This window comes from Onychostoma macrolepis, chromosome 14 (assembly GCF_012432095.1).
Source record: "Onychostoma macrolepis isolate SWU-2019 chromosome 14, ASM1243209v1, whole genome shotgun sequence".
Lineage (NCBI taxonomy): Eukaryota > Metazoa > Chordata > Actinopteri > Cypriniformes > Cyprinidae > Onychostoma > Onychostoma macrolepis.
In genome coordinates this window covers 31,431,921-31,437,920 of record NC_081168.1, presented here as the reverse complement: position 1 = coordinate 31,437,920, position 6,000 = coordinate 31,431,921, and the positions used below count along the sequence as shown (strand labels likewise).

At 34.8% G+C, this 6,000-nt stretch overlaps 1 long non-coding RNA gene across 1 annotated transcript; it reads left to right on the top strand.

The window, feature by feature from the left end:
• On the top strand, nucleotides 1–5,189 carry LOC131552978 (uncharacterized). Its single transcript, XR_009274090.1, has 3 exons — nucleotides 1–203; nucleotides 4,781–4,913; nucleotides 5,052–5,189. It is a non-coding gene; the product is annotated as an uncharacterized LOC131552978 (long non-coding RNA).
• The last annotated feature ends 811 nt before the right edge of the window (nucleotides 5,190–6,000 follow it).

Below are 6,000 nucleotides of genomic sequence, written 5' to 3'. Positions count from 1 at the left end.
TGTCACACACTTACTCTACGCTGGCTCCCGCCTCTCTGTCTGTCTCTCTCCACTCATGAGGTTTGGACTGTTAACACCATGCAGCGCAATCTAGCACTTGTGCACTGCAGGGCTGATCACTCCACTTGACACATATGATCTGCGGGCAGCAGCACATCCATGCTAGCACAGGTCATGTAGAAAGAGCTGTCGACGTGAACACGGTACGTGTTTTGTGTGTCTTCTGCAAAAAATGTGGTTAACTGTAAACATCTGTGGCTGCAGCTCCCTGTCTCTATCTGGTGCGTGCAAAAGCTAACCGTTATGGTGTTTTCTCACCATCTTTTGTACCATCTTTTATTGTTTTTTTCAATTCATAGTCACTCTCCTTCATCTTCCTGTGTACGATTCGGTTGCAAATCTCAAAAGAACGGCTGGAAATATTGGGGTGCGTGCCAAATGAAAAACGGTTTCCTGTTTGTGCACTCTCACTTTGAGAAGCTGAGCTCTTCGCACCTTTGCAAAATCTTCCCACAGTTTGGGGCGTTGCATTTTTCTCAGTATGAAATCTAACACCATTTTAGTATCATAAACTGAAACACATTGTTTTCACCTCACAAGTTAGATTGAAATGATATTTTGACCTCTGAACTAAGAAACGTCCCCAGTTTCCATTTCAGAAATCTGGTCGATCTGGTTTCTGAGATGAAGGTGTTCTTTTGCAAATTAATCGCATAATGCTGAACTGTCCATAAAATAAACCACTGGGTCTGCGGTGGTGGAAACCTTTGTGACTTTAGTTCAGCTCCAACTCTAATCAAACACACCTGAACCAGGTAATCCCCCTCATGTCATCCGAGATCAGGATGAGTTTGTGTCTTCATCAGGTTTGTAGAAATGTGTCTCTGCATCAGTGTCTCAGCAATGGATGCTCTGCAGTGAATGGGTGCCGTCAGAATGAGAGTCCAAACAGCTGATAAAAACATCACAATAATCCACACCACTCCAGTCCATCAGTTAACATCTGGAGAAGACAAAAGCTGAAACACATCCAGCATTAACCATAATTTTTAACATTAAACTCTCGCTTTCGGCTAAAATACAAATCCAGTATATTGCTTTCTTACAAACACGCCGATGTTCGCTTCACAAGATTTCACCGATAATGTCAACTGGAAAGCTAAAAGGAAATTTGAACAAAATATTATTATGGAACAAAAAGCCAGCTGTTATTGTGCCAGTCCTTTCCCCATGTTAGTGTTGTTCATTCTGGTTAAATTAGTTTGTATTATTTTAGTGCCATCTTGTGGCTAGAGCTCACTATTGTTTTCTATTTCTTTTCAACTGGTTTTCTGTAAGGATCCAGACTTCACACAGAGCATCTACCCTGATAGCACACATACATCACAGAGACGTTTGATGAGTGTGTTTTCATCGAAGCGTGTATTTTTTAGTGTTTGCTCTTCTGCAATATGTTTCTAAAACATTCACACTTAGATAATTAATTTAGACGATGTAAAACTGCTTTTTAAATCCTCTTTATCAGAAGTTTGTACTAAACAGATGCTTTCCAAAATATGCTTTAACAGACATCTTGGAGATGTATCTGTAAATCACACAATTTTGTAAAGAAAAATGACATACATTAAATAGATGTCTATTTTTACACGTGCACCTTTTTTCCAATAATCAGAGTAAGGACTTAATCGCAGCAAGATGTTCATATGTCTGTTTATTGTGATTAAAACAGGCATATGCCACATATTTTACTGTGATTGGTTGCTACGATTGTGAGTTTAATTGCATCAATTTGATTGAAGTATTGTGTTTACATGAGGTAAAGATTAATTGCAATCTCATTATAATCCTCATTTGTAAATTGTTTTGGATAAAAGCGTCTGCTAAATGACTAAATAAATAATAATCACATTATGAGGTGCATGTAAACATATATTAATATTACCATGAATTAAACAAACCATGTGCAAACCTAGAATTTTAGGTTTCTAAATATATCTTGAATTTCTAAGGGTCCGTGCTCTCAGCAGCTACGTATATCACACACAGTGTTGGGTTAGTTACTCAAAGAATGTAATATATTACTCACTACTAGTTACTCCTTTCAAAGGTAATATTGTTACTTTACTTATTACTTTCTGGCAACAGTAATTAGTTACACTACTAGTTACACTACTTGTTACACTACTTTTTTTCACGCCCCACAGAAGTTGTATCTTCCAGATCAAAATCTTCTAGAATGTTACTAACAACATATTTCTGCCTCATCATTTGACCAAAATCCACATTGGATCGCAGTCAGAAGTTATTACAAACACTCAATAGTGATTGATATTGACATTCAAGTAGAAGTGTTGTATTCATCTCATTAATTGTCATGTGTAGCTTGAAGTAATTTTTCTGTTACCCATATGCGATTAAATTTCGTTATGTATTTTATCAAATCACATGAGTTTGTAAGAAACGGTTTAATTTTCCAAAAATATTTTAAATTATATTATATTAATATAATGTACCACATGCCGATAATGCAATATTTCTATCTGCTTTTCCATATTCCACGCTTGCCTGCTGCACTGGGGACATCACATGCATGTGCGAGTCATGAAAAATATGAAAATAAATCTAGGAATTATTTGATTGTTGGATTTTAAATCAGCGGGGTTGAGGCGTCAAAAGTAACTAAGTAACTAAGCTGTTTTATGGAAAGTAACTGTAATATTATTACTGAAATCTTATTAGTAATTAGTTACACTACTAGTTACTGCAAAAAGTAATATTATTACAGTAACTAATTACTAGTAACTAGTTACTGCCCAACACTGATCACACAAAGATTAAATCATTGTTTGGCACGAACCGTGTTAATTATGGTAATTTATTATTATTATTTACATTGTTTCCCTGCTGTCTTTGACACTGTCAGAAACAGATCTGCAACCCAAAGCTGACACAGTTTACAGCCGTTAATATTCTGAAGGGTTTGAACCACTTCAAGGAATGAAAACTTAACAAGAAAATAATGACAAACAGAAGATTCAATTAAAGTGTGAACACATGATTATTAGAGATGTCCTTTTGACTGGTGCATGTTTAAATCACTATCTATAAATCATTCAGCATCTGTATATGACGACAGAGGAATTGCCATGAAATACGGCTCTGAGCTGAAGCAGACCATCTGTGACTGAAACAGCAGAGCCACGTGCCTTCATTCGTTTTCAGTGAAAGTGCCAGCGTAGCAAACAGTTAGGTCCCATGGTCAGTCGATATGCTTTATGTCACTACTACAGTACAACAAATGTTTAATTTCACAAGAATCATATAAATTAGAAGACAATAATGTTCAATATAACAGTTAAAACACACAGACATGGGGGGCGAGCTCGAGTGAAAAGGCATGCATCTTATAATTCTTCATAAAAAAGCTACACTGTAAAACTTTACTGTAAATTTACAGGCATTTTCTAACAGTATTATACTGTATTTTTATAAAACAGTAAAATGCTGTATATTTTACAGAATGTCTGTAAATATACAGCAGTTTTCTGTTTTCAGCCCGCTAAATTTGTAATACAGTATCATACTGTAAATGCATTGCATTGTGGGATAGATTTATTTTGCGCGCTCAATTCAAATGTGATGTGATGTGAACAGTGTACTACAGGAAAACTAGGTTCGTCAGCGGGATTTAATTGAACAGAATAATTATTAGAAGAGGAGAAGAAGAGAGAAGGGAAGAATTGATGGTGTCCTGAGGTTTTAAACTCGGCTTTTTGGACACATCCCATCTGGTGTCTTGACCAGTTAGATAGGCTATTATCTTAGCTAGGGTTGTTCCTTCCATCATAAATCAGCATGTTATCAGTCACATGGTCTGAATTTTACACACTCTTGCAAAGTATACTTTTGGATGTGATTTCTATAACCAGAATATGATACATTTGACAAAGAATCAATTGGAAGAAACGTTTCAAGCTAGAATTGTCAAGCTCATACATACCAAACACAAATAACCCTTAAAATTGTTCAATAGTTATTAAAAAGACATACATAATATGTGCTTAAAACATGATAATCTAATGTGTGGATTACATACATAATATAGTGTTATGCCTAGCAATGTCCTTTTAGGATGATTTTATGTGCATATGAAAAAGAAAGTCTCTGTGTAGGACATAGGGATATGTTCGGTGAAGACCAGAGACATGTTCTTTGGACAGAGGGATTTCAGTCTCAGTCTTTGTCTTCTATGTGTGGGGGAAAAGTCAATCTAAAGAAGCTCGTGATTTCTCTTGTGGAACATATGTGATGGCCATCTCTTTGACCATTAATCTTGATTATTTACCACAAATTTGATGATCTCCTTCCTGCGTTGGACTTATCAATAAGTGTTCTTTTGTCTTAATGTTGCGAGCTGTTCTGTAAGAGAGGCTTGTTGGTAAGGCTTGCTCCAGACTCATGGCACCAGAGTACCATGGACAGATATACGACGTCCTGTTGGGCTTTCTGGAATTTCGGCTCCTCATGTTTCAATGTTCTGATCGAATCTTAGTTTTGTCTGACTCGTTCTGATCCTACAAGTACCGCACCCTACAGATGAACACTACCCAGAAAATGCTGCTTTGGCTAAAATAAATGAAATGGTGAACCCTGTAAATGGGATTTCCCTGCACAAATTTCAGAGTTAGTTTAATAGTTATGTTGAACTATGTATAGACAACTAAACAGAACCACAATGGAACCCACAATAGTTTATTTGAAGTATTATTTTTTTTTTCAGGTCCATCTCTAAGCAACCCGCGGTAGATGTTGAGCAGCCCAACTTTGTCTCTGGCCTTGCAGTGCTGTTTGTATTATTGTATGATTTCAACCTCCAGTATCAGGAAGAGGTGGCATGCACCCCTGCGATTGAGGTTAGACATTAGCATGTTTGCCATTGATATATATGATAGTGAATTGTCACTAACTTGTCTTGACAGTATTTGTAAAGTACTTAAGTATTTTTTCACAAACATTTGCTTTCTCGACATCAATGTGCATCAAAAACCAAGAAAGGAAAAGTGACTTAAAAGAAGGCTGGACGTGTGTACAAGAAGAACAGTACTGCAAACCCACAGGTTTCCTCTCTTCTGAAAAACTTTTAAAAATATATTTCTGAAAAACCTTTCCATTCTTTAAAAGTAAATAAGATTACTGCATTTTGAATTACTTGCTAATTGTTAATTGCATTTTATATGTTTTATTTAATATATATATATATATATATATATATATATATATATATATATATATATGTAAAAAAAAAAAAAACTAAAGCTGGCATTTCATCCAATATGTTCATATAAGGCAATGTTCTGGTCTTTTCTTATAAATAAATAAATGTTTTAAAACTCAGAGAATGTTGTTTTCTCTTTTTTGTTGTGACTACTGTTATGAAAAAGTATAATATTTTTAATTTTGTAAATCTAAGAGTACTGAAAGAAAAGCAGGAATTACAGTATTCCCTGTAAAAAGACACAGTCCAATACTGTAAAAAATAAGTTATATAACAGAATAATACTGTATTTGGTAAATACAGTACAGAACTGTAAATGATGTATACAGTAGTAGTCCTGTAAAAATACAGTAAGTGGCTGGCAACCCAGCTGCCAGTATTTTACTGTAAATTTACAACGAAAAGTTTTACAGTGTACATACTGTAGAATATCTTTAAACTATTTATTTATTTATTTCAACTCCTATACATGTTTAATATAGATGTTTAATACTCAAAGGTTTTCTAGAAAATAACCAATTCACAATGGTAACTAAAAGACAATGGTCTTTAACATTCACTGTATATAAAAAAAAAACAAAAAAACAACTATATATACAGTATATATATATTGCGCTGTCAAACAATTAATCGTGATTAATCGCATCCAAAATAAAAGTTTTTGTTTACATACAGTGCCTTGCGAAAGTATTCGTACCCCTTCATTTTTTTTTCACGTTTTGTTG